A 15,129-nucleotide genomic window follows, 5' to 3' on the forward strand; every position below is an offset into this window, starting at 1 on the left:
AGTGGAAACTGCATCTTGGAAAAGCCTCCCATACTGTGGGTAATTATCGCAAGCCAGAATGCTAACTGATTTTCGATCTTCAGGTTGTGCTTCCAATGAGTTTTGTTGAAGGCTACTGTGTTTGTATCCAACAATACTATTTAATAAGACTGACTCGTATTAGAATACAAGATCAGACACTACTAGGTGGAGAATCAACATTAGTAGAGGAGCATCATGTTTTTAAGTGAGAAAAAGCACAGAAGGAACAAGAATAAATAAAACCAAGAAATGTATTTATTGTACACCTAGTTCAGTTACCAAGATGTAAATGTTTGATTTCAGCAGTAACCACTTGTTCATTCTGTAATGGAAATAATTGTTAAGAACATACATTTCATGTTGTTGTCACATGTAATTAGTCTGCAGAGATATCCAAAAGAACACGTTAGCTAAAGTTAGACAAGGAGTTAGAAACTTGGGTCAAATGTTGCTCTCATTTATAGAAGTGGAAATCCAAGTAATTTTTTTTCAAAGAACAAAATTTAGCCTTCTAGCTGAGTTTCTCAAAACAATATTATCAACATTTGTATATTAAGCTGCTCAATTGGAGTTGGTCAAAAGCAGGTTCATTGGGGAAAGTTGTTCTGCAGAAATTTTTGCCTTTTGGGAAAATAATTTAAAACATTTTCTTGTCTGTCTGAGACAGTCTTTCAAACTCCTGCCTCTTGCTGAGATTTTGAGGTTCATCTTGGCTCATAGAAGAGGAAGAGGGCATGAGGAACAGTGATAGCATTGCCAATTTTTTTTAAAAAATGGCTTTTTTCTGGTTTCAGGTCTGTAAAAAAAACAAACAAAAAAACCCCACCGGGGTAGCCACTTTAGTATGTAACTTTTAAAAAAGCTTAAAAAACAAGTGGTCCTTTAGCACTTTAGAAACTAACAAAAATATAGATAGTATCATGAGATTTTGTGGGCACATTCCAGTTCTTCATATGACAAGTTTGGTGCAAGTGGCACAGAAGTTCACATATAAAGCAGAAAAAGAGGAGAGAGAGGGAGGAGGGAAAACAAACAAACAGAAACCTCAAACCTGTCAATTAAAGTGTCCATGCTAAATAAGGCTAATAGAGTGGGCCATGCCTGATACTTACCTTTTAATGTCATTTGGGTGTTGAATATAACAGCTCATCCAAGAGATGTCTTTGTTTAGTCCTTGGCTAAATGTGTCAAATATGCATATGAAGGACAGTTCCACAGTTTCTCTCTCTAGTTGGTTCATGCAAAGAAAAATTCACAGGTTTGTTTTCTCTTCCCCCTCTCCCTTTTTTTTCTGCTTTATATTTGACCCTCTGTGCCTCTTGCTCATATTTGTCATCTGAAGATTGACAGAGGGTTAGGAAGACCTGCTACAACTTTGCCAGCACTGCTTCTGTCTCCTCTGCCTGTAGCCAGACAGATCACCTAACTATGGATACCTCTACCCAGATCCTGGTATGATTTTGCAGGGACTGTGGCTTGAAATTCCCACTTATTGAAATCCAGGCTTGGGAGAACATTCAATGTGAAAGGTGCTGGCTGGTGAATCTCTCAGGAAGCCGGTGGGCGGTGGCTACAGGAGGAAGTGGCTAGGCTGAGGAGCATCTGAATCCACGAGCAATTCCTGGACAGTTTTCATGTGGAGACAGCTGAGGAAGCTACCCCATTACACAAGACTGCTGACACACTACTGGCAGAGGAAGAGATGGCTCAAGGGGGACACAAGCAGCTGGTCACTTCTGGCAGCAGGCTGTGCTCCACTCCTGCTCCTAACCCTCCACTGTGGTACTGTGGACATTATTCTGAATATGGGAAATAAGGAATCACCCCCTACAGCAAAAGAGGAGAAGCCTTGTACTCCCAAGGCTGGGAGGTCTGCTGCCACCACTGTGAGGAGGAAATATAGGGCAGTGGTGGTCTGAGACTCTCTTTTGAGGGCGATGGAGGTGCCCATCTATCGCTCTGACATGTTTTCTCAGGGGCCTGTATTCGAGATGTTATGGAGGCATTATCGAGAATTATCCAGCCCTCTTCCTACTACCCCATGCTACTCATCCATGTGGGCACTAATGATACTGCAAGATGTGACCACGAGCAGATCAGGAGTGACTACAGGGTTCTGGAGTACGGGTGAAGGAGTATGGAGTGCATGTGGTATTCTCTTCAATCCTTCCTGTCACAGTAGGGGCCCATGTAGAGACAGATGCATCCTGAAGGATGCATGCCTGCCTGCAAAAATGGTGTCACCAGAAGGGCTTTGGTTTCCTTGACCACAGGATGATATTCCAAGGACTGATAAGCAGAGATGTGGTTCACCTTTTGAGAAATGGAAAGACTGTATTTGGATGCAGACTGGCTAACCTATTCAGGATGATTTTAAACTAGGTTTGACAGGAGCAGGTGACCAAAGCCCACAGGTAAGTGAAGAACATGGAGACCTGAGAGTTGGGACGGAAATGGGAGGGTGCCTGGGCTATAACAGCAGAGAAAATGGAGGGACAAGGCAGAACGGGGGAGGAGAGAAGAAAAATCAAATCTGTGTCTTTGATGCCTATATACAAATGCAAGGAGTATGGATAGTAAGCAGGAAGAACTTGAAGTGCTAATAAATAAGCACAACTATTTCATAGTTGGTATCACAGGGTATGTCTACACTACAAAGTTAATTTGAACTAACAGACGTAAGTTCGAATTAACTTTGATAGGCACTACACAGGCAAACTGCTAGTTCGAACTTAATTTGAAAAAGTGGAGCACTTAATTCGAACTAGGTAAACCTCTTCTACGAGGACTAACGCCTAGTTCGAATTAAGTAGTTCGAATTAACAGCTGTGTAGCCACTTAATTCGAACTAGTGAGAGGCTAGCCCTCCCCAACTTGCCCTGGTGGCTACTCTGGGCACCACCAGGAAAACTCTTCTGCCCCCCCCCCCGGCCCCAGAGCCCTTAAAGGGGCACGGGCTGGCTACGGTGCCCATGCCAGGTGCAAGCCTGCCAGCACCCAGCCAGCAGACCCTGCACCTGGCACGGCACAAACCAGCCCCCCGCTGCCACCCAGCCCTCCGCCTCTTCCCGGGACCAGGCTGGCGGCTCCCAGGAGCCTGCCCAGGGCCACAAGAGGCGGGCACCCACCTGGTCTAGTGCGGAGATCATGGACCTCATCCACGACGTCCGCACTAGGCACAGGAAAGTGGCCGTCTAGGGCAGGAGAGCTGCCTGCCTGGCCACCCAGGAGCAGGTTTGCATGAAAATCAAGGTAGTCCACTGAGACCCCCGACCCTGAGCTTAGAATGGCCGTACTGGGTCAGACAAAAGGTCCATCTAGCTCAGTAACCTGTCTGTCAACAGCGGCCAACACTAGAGACCCTAGAGGGGATGGACCGAAGACAATGACCAAGCCATTTGTCTCGTGCCATCCATCTCCAGCCTTCCACAAACAGAGGGCAGGGACACCATTTCTACCCCCTGGCTAATACCACTCCATGAACCCAACCTCCATGACTTTATCTCACTTCTCTTTAAACTCTGTTATAGTTCTAGCCTTCACAGCCTCCTGCAGCAAGGAGTTCCACAGGTCCATGGGACAGCGGGGAGTTGGGCCCAGAGGAGGCATGTGCTGGCTTCCCTCTGAGGGGGGAGGGAGGCAGATGCAGGGGACTCTCTGCTGCCACTGGCACCCCGCCCCCCCCCGTCCGCACTCCCCACTCCGCTGTCCCCAGCTACAGAACTATGTCCCCATTCCCGTCCCCACTCCCCTGACCCCCAACCGCAGAACTCTGTCCCCACAAAATTATAAATGCTTCATTTTAGATTTAAATAGCATGAATAAAAACAGACCATTTATTTCATAACTATAAACACGTGATTTTAATTTTATATATCGCATAATTTAAAAATAAACTGTTTATCAGAGTACGTACCTAAGGGCTGGGGATAGCAAGTGATGGACAGGAGGAGAATAGAGAGGATGGGGCTTCAAGGAAGGGGCGGGCGGTAGATCTTTGCCTTTTCTGAGATTTAAAAAGTGATCTTGGTTGTAAAAAGATTGGAGACCACTGGTCTAGACCATGCTTGGTCCTGCCATGAGGGTTGGGGACTGGAGTCGATGACCTCTCAAGGTCTCTTCCAATTCTAGTGTAGTGCCCCCTCTCCACCTGGTTACCTTCTTTAAAGCCAATCTCCTTACAGGTTTTGATTGATAGGTCTGGGTTCTTCTGGATCCTGCCACCTACTCAACTTTTTTTCCGAAGGATTTATTTGGCGGTGCCTCCACCCCCCTCACTCCTTCTTGGCAGGGTCACCAGGGCAGCTTGGGAGGAAAATTCTAGCCCAGGGTAATCCCCACGTATTTGCCAGATAGTTGGAGACTCCCAGAAAATAGCACAAACACATACACTATAATAAACACAATTATATTAAACAGGAGACAAATATAACAGAACAGGGTAAAACACTATTTTTAGGGTCACCGGTGCCCAGCAACTGTAAGATCAGTGTCCTTTTGGTACCGTACTTTGTTGGGGCCCTTGATGACTGTTGACCACAAAATACTTCTCTGCAGTGGGGTTGACTAGGTCCAGTACAGCCCAAAGGACTCACAAATGGGAGAAGGCAGCAAATCCCTCCACAGGTTCAATATGCTTCAGGTAATAAAATCCCCAAACAAATTCCCTGATTTACTAACTAAAAATTGGTGCACTCACACACTCCATGAATGAGCCTCAGGTTGAGAGATGACTCAGTCACTGCAGAGGTGCTGCTCTCTTCTCGCAGGGATCCTCTCTGGGCAGGAATCAGGCTGCTTCGGTACCAGAATTTCCCCTCACCACAAAGGGGTGCAGGGCTCAAGGTGCAGGCCACACAACAGCACCAAAATTCAAACTATAACCTCCTAGCCCAGCATTCAGACCCACACAGCAGGCAGCAGCCCTGAACTCGCCACTGGAGCAGAGCTGACCATGCAGTGACTGGTCTCACCCAGGGAGCTGGAGAGCCAACTCAGCCTGGCTGGGGAAGCCTCCCAGCAAACTCCACAAACTGGGAATCAACAGTGGAGACATAAAACCCAGCTGAGGGATCCTGCCTTCAGGTCCCTAGAGGCCAGTTCTCAGGGGGAACCCTGCATGCAGGCCTGGGGCTTACTAGCTCCCACACAGCCAGTCCTGCCCTTGCCCTGGCTGGCTCCAGACTCTCTCCTTCCCCCTGGGAGGGGCATCTCACTCCCTGTGGGTTGCCAGGCAGCCTCTGGCCCTGGGAAGGAGGGGGAGCCAAGGCAAACTCAGAGTACCTCTCCGTGAGCTGCCAGCAGACAAGGCCCTGGGAATCTATGTAATCTCCTTGGGGGTTACACTAGTATTCTATGCTTCTATTCTATAATTTTTGTTAGTCTCTAAGGGTACGTCTACACTACAGCGCTAATTCGAACTAACGCATCTAGAACTAAAAACTAGTTCGAATTAGCGTTTTGCTAATTCGAACTAGCGCGTCCACACTGATTGGACGCAGGGGGGCATTTAAGGGCAGCTGAAACTGGTTCTGGCAGGGCATCAGGTCAGTAGTTGCTTTGTGTGGCTGCTGTCTGAGGCTATCTGAGGCTCATGCTTAAAGGGACCCCCCTGGACAGCCGGTTCTCAGCTTTTCCTGCTTGCTTGCCAACCTCGCCGAGGGACAGCAGAGCGTTGGTCTCTGTGCCCGTCTGTGTCGGTGCTTCCCTTCGGGGGGGCCGCCGCAGGTGGCAACATGGAGCCAGAGCTCGCCCTGCACCTTCTGGTGCACGTTCTGGACTTGCTGCTGCAAGCCTGCCAGCAATGGCTCGAAGCTGCCTGGCACCACCTGGTGAACGTCAGCCCCCTGCCTCTCCGCCTGGCCGCCCTGGGGGCCGTGGAGGAGCCGCGGCGGTGCCCCGGCACCGGCGTGCCCCGCCGCGTCTGGCGTCTGGACACCAACACCGACTGGTGGGACCGCATCGTCCTGGAGCGCTGGGAAGACCGACAGTGGACCCAGAACTTCAGGATGAGGAGGGACACCTTCCTGGAGCTCTGCGAGTGGCTCGTCCCTGCCCTGCGCAGAAGGGACACTCGCATGAGACCCGCCATCCCCCTCCAGGAGCAGGTGGCCATCGCCCTCTGGAAGCTCTCCACGCCGGACAGCTACCGATCCGTCGGGAACCAGTTCGGCGTGGGGAGATCCACCGTCGGAGCGGTGCTCATGCAGGTATGGCACTCGTCGGCCACCGAGCCGGGAGAGAGGGGGGCTGCGAGGAGGGGATGGGCCACCCCAGAGACAAAGGGGGGGCGGGAGGAGGTGAAAGCGCTCGGCACCGGAGGGGTCGGGCTGTCCCGGCCGTACTACACGCTGCCGGGGGGGTTGCTTCCGGGAGTGGGGAGCCCCACTGATTGGTGCTTTGCTGTGTCTCTCTCTGCAGGTGGTCAAGGCCATCAACCGGATGCTGCTCCGCAGGGTGGTCCGCCTCGCCGACCCGGACGCCGTCATCTGGGGATTCGGCGCCCTCGGCTTCCCCAATTGCGGGGGGGCCATCGACGGAACGCACATCCCCATCCGTGCCCTGGAACACCAGGCGTCCCGGTATGTCAACAAAAAGGGGTACTTCTCCGTGATCCTGCAGGGGCCACCGGGGCCGGTTCACGGACATGAATGTGGGCTGGTCCGGCAAAGCACACGACGCCCGGGTGTACCGCAACTCCTCCGTGTGCCAGCGGCTGCAGGCCAGGACCTTCTTCCCCGACCGCCACATCAGGGTCGGGGACGTGGACATGCCCATGTGCCTGGTGGGGGATGCCGCCTACCCACTGCAGCCGTGGCTGATGAAGCCCTACACGGGGCACCTCAATCCCTCCCACCAGGCCTTCAATGCCAGGCTGACCAGGGCCCGCATCGTGGTGGAGGGGGCCTTCGGGCGACTGAAAGCCCGCTTTCGATGCCTCCTCACCTGTCTGGACCTGGCCGAGCACAACATCCCTCCCGTGGTGGCGGCATGTTGTGTGCTCCACAATTTGTGTGAGCGGAAGGGGGAGGCTTTCCTGCCAGCCTGGATGGCTGAGGCTGACCGCATGGCTGGACACTACGGTCAGCCCCGCACCGCCGCCATCCGGGAAGCCCAGCGGGGGGCTGTCCGGATCCGGGAAGCCCTGCGTGAGAGCTTCTTGGTGGAGGAGGAGGAGGACTGACCTCTCCCTGCATGCCCCACTGGGGCCTTCTTCTACCCTACCCCCCTTCCCCTTTCCCCTCCCTATCTACTGTAAAATAAAGACACCTGTATTTGAAACAAAAAGTCTGTTTATTTAACATAACTGGGTGTGGGAAGGGAGGAATGAGGGTTGGAGAGGGGAGGGGGAAACCTGGGACGAGGGAGCTGGAAGGGGAGGGAAGGGAGGAAGGGAAAGGAAAGCTCAGGGGTGGGAGTCCGGCTGCCTCTCCCGTTTCGCCACACTGTGGGTCCGGGGGTGTCGGTGGGAAATGGTTGTGGAGGGGGAGGCAGAAGGGACAGGGGGTGTGGGGGAAGCAGGAGCGGAAGCAGGAGCGGGAGCAGGAGGGGGAGCAGGGGGAGCAGGAGGAGCAGGGGGAGCAGCAGGAGGAGGAAATGGGAAGCGGTCGAGCAGGCTCTGGAGGTGGCCTCGGAGGGCACGGCCCTGCTCCTTCAGGGCCTCCAGACTCCTCCAGCGCAGCCTCAGGTCCTCCTGGACCCAGTGGTCCTGGAGACGGAGCTGTTGATCCAGGAACTGGAGGTGCCGCCTCTAGTACTCCTCCTGGTTCCTGGCTGTCCTGCTTGCCCGGGCACGGGCGGCTGCTGCAGGCGGGGTGGTGCGCCCTGCAGTCCCAGGTGCTGCGGCTGTGGTGGAACAGGACCAGCGGTCAATTTCCCCAGGGGCCCAGGTGTGTGAAACCCAGCTCCCCTCTGCAAGGCCAGGGCCCCTGCAGGATCCCCAGCTGTTGCTCCTTGGTGGGCAAGGCCCAGGCGCATGGTCCCGGGGCTCCCTCTCGCCCCAGCCCCCCGTACACATAAGGGGAACATGAGGGTACTCACAGGTGTACGCCTCCCCGGCCTCAGACGACACAGGCGAGCGGCTCTGTGGCGTGCCTCAGGGGTCCCGGGTCCTGGGCAGGCTGGCGGCAGGCTCCTGGCTCTCAGAGCCCTCTTCCTCCTCCTCCGTCTCCAGGAGCGGTCCCTCTGCCCCGGGGTCAATCACGTCCCGGGGGGCAGGGATGGCATGAGCCCCCAGGAGGTGGTCCAGGGCGTGGAAGTGGGGGCAGGCCTCTGGGTCGGCCCCTGGCTGGCAGGCCCGGGAGTAAGACGGCCGCAAGTCCTTTATTTTGCAGCGCACCTGCTCCCGGCTGCGCTGGTGGCCCCTGGCGGCCAGGCTGGCAGCCATGCAGCCGTAGACGGCCGTGTTCCTGTGGCTAGTGCGGAGATCGTGGACATTGGAGGCTTCCCCCCAAACCTCGATGAGGTCCACGATCTCCGCACTTGACCAGGCGGGCGCCCGCCTTTTGCGCCCCCGGGCAGGCTCCTGGGAGCTGCCAGGCTGGTCCTGGGGAGCAGTGGAGGGCTGGGAGCCCTCGGATGGCTGGCTCATCCTGTGGCAGGTGCAGGGTCTGCTGGCATGGGTGCTTGCAGCCTTGCAACTGGCACAAACTGTGTAGCCAGCCCGTGGCCCTTTAAGGGCTCCGGGGCCGGGAGGGGGGCAATAGAGTTTCCCTGGTGTTGGCCAGAGTGGCCACCAGGGAAACCTGAGAAGCCTTAGCCTCCCACTAGTTCGAATTAAGGGTCTACATAGCCCTTAATTCGAACTAGCTAGTTCGAACTAGGCTTAATCCTCGTAAAATGAGGTTTACCTAGTTCGAACTAAGCGCTCCGTTAGTTCGAATTAAGTTCGAACTAACGGAGCGCTAGTGTAGCGCCTAGGAAAGTTAGTTCGAACTAAGGTCTGTTAGTTCGAACTAACTTTGTAGTGTAGACATACCCTAAGGTGCTACAGAACCAGTCATTGATTTTTAAGCTTTAAAAAAAAGAAGTCAGTGTTATACTGAAATAATACACTTCACATGCACAGAAAATCTTTTATCTAAAGTTCAGTTTTCCACCTCAAAATAATTGTGTTGGAAAAATGCCTACCTCCATTCAATACCTCTGTGAACCATAGTAAATATTGTTATGTTCATAGGGAACTAAGTCATAGATTAATTAAGCATTTTGTCTAAAATCAGTCAGGAAGTCTGTGCTAGAACTAGAACCCAGTTCCCTTTCCTGTTTTTAAGCTATAAAACCAAATTTTCCTAGATACAGGTCTCATTTGGCAAAATTTTCACAACTTGCAAGGTATATGATGTTTTTATAATAGTATTTCAATTGAGAATATTTTTTAAATTCCTTTTTTTAATTGTTTTGGATGGTTGAAAGTGTTGGCTGTTTACCTTGGAGTCTGTAAGAATACTGAGAATGAAGTTTAAAGGATCCTTCGAAAAAGCTGGCCATTTTCGAAAGAACCATGTCTAGAGCATGGTTTTACTTTCAAAATGGCACTTTTTGGAAAAAGCGTCATGATGCGATTATGCAAATGAAGCATGGGATATTAAAATCCCCACTACATTTGCACTTTCAAAGTGCCTCATTTACTTCTCTTGTCAACAGAGGGATGTAGTCTAGACACAGTGCAACAGGCTATACTATAACAACAGTGATTTTGTTTTCCTTTTCCTTCTCTACAGAGTAGACCATTTGCCTTTAAAAAAACTCCTTTCCCTCATTTATTTTCATTTTTATTTATTTGGTTGGTTGATTTAAATCTTTTGAGCCGGATGATCTCTTTTGACAGTTTCTCTTTCTATCAAATATTATGGCAAATAAGATGATAATAATATATCTCAGCAATGATAGCAACATTTTCTCTGAATTCTGGATGAACTGGATAGGTAAGAATGTTTTGTTTTATACATCTTTTACTACTTGCTATGGGGATTCCAGAACATACTATAAATGAATATTAAAGGGAAAAATGTTTGCATATCTACGGTTATGGCTGGACAAGATGGTCTACTACAGTAGCTTTTTCCTATCTGTAATCTGTGTGGCTCACATGTTGCCTTCCACTGTGTGGAAAAGAAAGAAAATAAAAACCAACAATGGGTAACACAAAAAAGAAAAATGGCTTTGTAGCAGCAACTTTTTGTATCACATAACCACTTTTAACGCAAAAGGAAAATTGAGTAGTATTTGGTGACATTGGGGAAACACTATGGGTACGTCTATAGTACAGCACTAATTCGAACTTAATTCGATTTAGTTAATTCAAAATAAACTAATTCAAATTAGTGCATCTAGACCTAAAAACTAATTCGAATTAGTGTTTTTCTAATTCAAAATAGCATGTCCACATTGAGTGGACCCTGAACCAAAGTTAAGGCTGGCCAGAACCAGTGCCGGCAAGGCATCAGGTCAGGACTTAGAGTGTGGAGCTGCTGCCTCAGACTAGCAGTGAGCTGTGCTTAAAGGGACCTGACCCCTACCCCGGACAGACAGTTCTCAGGGTTCCCCACTTGCTTGTCTAACTCGATGAGGGATAGCAAAGCAGTCCTGTCTTGGAGTGCCCTGAGTGCCCACACTCAGGACACCACAGCACTCGGCCATCAGCCTGGCTGCACTTGCCGCAGGCTGCCATCTGGGAGGTTAATTGGGGGGTGTCACAATCTAGGAGGCCCTGCAGGAGAGCTTCCACCCCGAGGAGCCCGCAGAGCCACCCCAGTGGCTCGTGCCCCATTCCTTCCTCACCTCCTTCCACTTATGCCTCCCTAGCCCCCCTTCCTGATGTAAAAAATAAAGGACACGTGTGTTCAAAAATAGAAACTCTCTTTATTTAACAAACGAGGGGAGGGAGAATAACCTCTGGGGAGACTGGGAGGGAGACGAGAGAGGGTGGGAGAGGGGAGGGGGAAACCTGGGAGGAGGGAGCTGGAAGGGGGAAGCATAAAATTATGGTACGCCATATCTTCAGTACTGTGTACAGATGTGGTCTCCTCACCTGAAAGAAGATATTTTGGCCTTGGAAAGGGTTCAAAAAAAGGCAACTAAAATGATTAGGGGTTTGGAACAGGTCCCATATGAAGAGAGTCTAATGAGACTGAGACTTTTCAGCTTAGAAAAGAGGAGACTGAGAGGGGATATGATAGAGGTCTATAAAAGCATGAGTGGTATGGAGAGGGTGCATAAAGAAAAGTTCTTCATTAGTTCCCATAATAGAAGGACTAGAGGACAGCAAATGAAATTGAAATTGATGGGTTTAAAACTAATAAGTGAAAGTTCTTCACACAGAACATAGTCAACCTGTGGAACTCCTTGCCACAGAAGGCTGTGAAAGCTAGAACTATAACAGAGGTTAAAGAGAAGTTAGATAAAGTCATGGAGGTTGGGTCCATGGAGTGCTGTTAGCCAGGGGGTAGAAATGATTTCCCTGGCCTCTATTTGTGGAAGGCTGGAGATGGATGGCACGAGACAAATGGCTTGGTCATTGTCTTCGGTCCATCCCCTCCAAGGTACGAAGTGCTGGCTGCTGTCGGCAGACAGGCTACTGGGCTAGATGGACCTTTTGTCTGACCCAGTACGGCCATTCTTATGTTCTTATGTTCTAAGTTCAGGGCTCAGGGTCGGGGGGTCTCACTGGACCAACTTGATTTTCATGCAAACCTGCTCCTGAGTTCGCATGTGGCCTTTGGTGGCCAGGCTGGCAGCTATACTGCCCTAGACGGCTGCATTCCTGTGCCTAGTGCAGAGATCGTGGACGTTGGAGGCCTCCCCCCAAACCTCGATGAGGTCCATGATCTCTGCACTAGACCAGGCAGGCCCCCGCCCCTGGTCCTGGGAAGAGACAGAGGGTTGGGTGGCAGCAGGTGGCTGGCTCATGCCATACTAGGTGCAGGGTGTGCTGGCTGGGTGCTAGCAGGCTTGCAACTGGCACAAGCACTGTAGCCAGACCATGCTCTTTTAAGGGCTCCGGGGCTGGGAGGGGGGCAGAAGAGTTTCCCTGGTTTGGCCCAAAGTGGCCACCAGGGCAACCTGGGAAGGGCTAGCCTCCAACTAGTTTGAATTAAGTGACTACACAACCCTTAATTCGAACTACTTAATTCGAACTAGGTGTTACTCCTTATAGAAGGAGGTTTACCTAGTTCGAATTAAGCGCTCCGCTAGTTCAATTTAAATTCGAACTAGCAGTTTGTATGTGTAGCCCCTATTAAAGTTAATTCAAACTAACAGCTGTTAGTTCGAATTAACTTTGTAGTGTAGACATACCCTATCACTGTTGCTGTGCACAACATTTTCTTTGCAATAAACAATACAAGTTACATCAAAACAATGCTTCTAAAACAGCATTACATTTATACTATCTACTTGATGATCCTCTAAAATAGAAGGACAGTTAGGAAGCTGATGGCTATATAGCTAGAAAGATGGCCATGATGTCAGTGCTGTGAGGAGAACCAGTAGCAGAGGTAGATTTGCAAGAGATCACTACACTGGAGTATGTGGGGATGCCAAGATATATTTACCCACGGAATTCAGTCCAACAAGAGTTTTGAGGGCCATATCACCGGAATTCTATGCCATAATATCACCCTTCCTTTCAAAGGAGATGTGGTAGAGTGGCTGAAAGCTAAGAAAATCCAAAAACATGGTGATTTGTGGAGTATTTTTTTGTGTGTGCCAACCTTTTGTGCATGGTAAGGGGATGATACATTATGGACCTATGATTCCATGAAATGGAACCCATTTTTTTTCAAGGGTGGAATCAAATTAATTGTATTTTATTGCACTTCTTTATTATTCATATTTATCATGGTAAATTTAAAAAAACCACTTCTGCAGAGAAATATTTTAGCTGAATAATCTTCTTTGGTTGGACTGCTATATTTGTTTGAAAGGAGCTTCATTTAAACTGTTTAAAATGTCACAGAAAATTGTGCCCAAACCACTGCCTTCTAAAAACACTTCTAAGAGCTAGTTTATTATTTTAATCACTTTGATCACACTAATTGTGATCAAAGCCAGTGGGAAGTTTCTTTAGCAAGTCATTGTTTTTCTTTTATTTTGGGATTATTTTCTTGTATTGTGCTAACTCTTTCTGGTGCTGTGCCCTGAAAAGTGTTGGAAGGATTTGGCAGTCAATAAGCCACTATTTGGATTTTGGTCATTTTATTAAGCTGCTGATGTTGTGTTGTGTTTTCTGTCATCTTAAATTGACAAGCACACTATGTTGCTTGACAGAAGCCGTGAACCACAAAGATTTCAGTGGAACAGATAGTTTTCTTTCTTGGCCGTGGTAACATTCTATTCCGCTCTATTCATTGTTACCTTAGTACCGTGGTCACCAACACATCAATCACAATTGACTGGTTGATTTTGGGGCACAACCAGTCAATCGCGAGGTGTTCCAGCCCTCCCTCTGCTCCCCCCACCTCCAAGAAGGAGCCCACACTGGTGCTACCTCCTGGGAAAATAAGAATTACTGCCAGCTTCCTGTGGCCTGGGAGTGCGGGGGGAGGGAATCCCCGGCTGCGGGCCAGATCCAGCATCTCAGCAAGTGCACGCACTGCTCCTTCCCTCCCCAAAAGAGCTGGCATGCTTCCTGAAAAACCAGATCTGGTGCACAACCAGGGACTTGCTTCCTCGAGCTGCCTGACTTTCTTCCTTTTTTTCCTGTGCTAGGGAGGAGAAGTCACCGGCTATGTGCCAGCTCCAACTTCTTAGGAAGTGCACCGGCTGTTTTTGGGAGGGAAGGAGCAGTGTGCATGCTTCCTGAGAAGTCAGAGCTCGTGCACAGCCACAGAACTCCCCTCCATGCAGGAGGCAGGCAGGCAGCATGGGGAAGGAAGTTCCCAGCTGCATGCCAGATCTAACTTCTTAGGATGTGCTGGGTGTTTTGGAGAGGGGAGGAGCAGCACATGCCATGGGTTCCCCAGGTACTGGCTGAGCTGTCCCTGTCCTCTCCCCCTGACCAGACTCCCACAAGTATCCTGCCCCCTGCCCTGACACCCACCAGCACCCTGCCCCCTTGCCAAACCCCCAGCAGCACCTTGACACGTCCCCCTGGCCAGATTCCCACCTTCACCCTGCCCTAGGCCCCATCAGCACCCTGCCCCCTACCCAAACCCCCACCAGCAACCTGCTCCTGCCCCTGGCCAGAACCCCATCAGCAACCTGCTCAGACACCATCTAGCACCCTGTCCCTGCCTTGTGACCAGACCTACACCAGCACCCTGCTCATACCCCCTGGCCAGACCCCACCCCACCCCTGCTTCCTGGCCAGACACTCGCCAGCACCTCGCCCCTGCCTCCTGGCCAGACACCCACCAGCACCCCACCTCTGTCTCCTGGGCAGACACCCACCAGCACCCTGATCCTACCCCTTTCCTCCTGGCCAAACACCTATCCCCGGCTTGCTCCTGTACCCCATTTTCCACACAGATTCTGTACCTCCATCCCTATCCCACTCACTGGCAGCCCTGTCCTGCACACTGGATCCCTCATTTTTGGCCCCACTTCAGAGTGTAGAGGGCCCCACAAAATCCACTAACCCTGGAACCCCAGAAGAGTTAATCTGGCCTGAACCTCAGTCCTACCTATCTTTCCTCCTTGGGGCTGGAGTTCCAGGGAATTGAGGTGTCTCAGTTAGGGCCACATCAGTGAGGCTTGGGGTGTTCTGGAGGGGTTGTTTTTTTGCATCTTACTTGTGTGGTACCTGATTTATTTTTCTGTGGGTCAGTGACCTCCGACCCAAAACAGGTTCCCCGCCTTTCTCATAAATAAAGACAATGCTGAATCATTGTGTGTTTGACATATTTTATTGAAAAATGAAGCCTGGCCAACAAGCCCCCAGTTGGGGCCAAGCCTCCATCTGGTCACAGCATCATCACACTCCTGCGCCCCCCCAACCCAAACCCTGAGCCTATCAAATACCAGAACCCCCTGTGCTGAACCTCTCACATCCCCAAATTCCTGCATCCCCACATCCCCAGTCTTCTGCCACAACACTCCTGCTCCATCCACACACTACAAATCTGTGTCCACACTACAAGCCTGTGGCTTGCTCAGCATCCCAACCCT

This window comes from Pelodiscus sinensis, chromosome 2 (genome assembly GCF_049634645.1).
Source record: "Pelodiscus sinensis isolate JC-2024 chromosome 2, ASM4963464v1, whole genome shotgun sequence".
Taxonomy (NCBI): Eukaryota; Metazoa; Chordata; order Testudines; family Trionychidae; genus Pelodiscus; species Pelodiscus sinensis.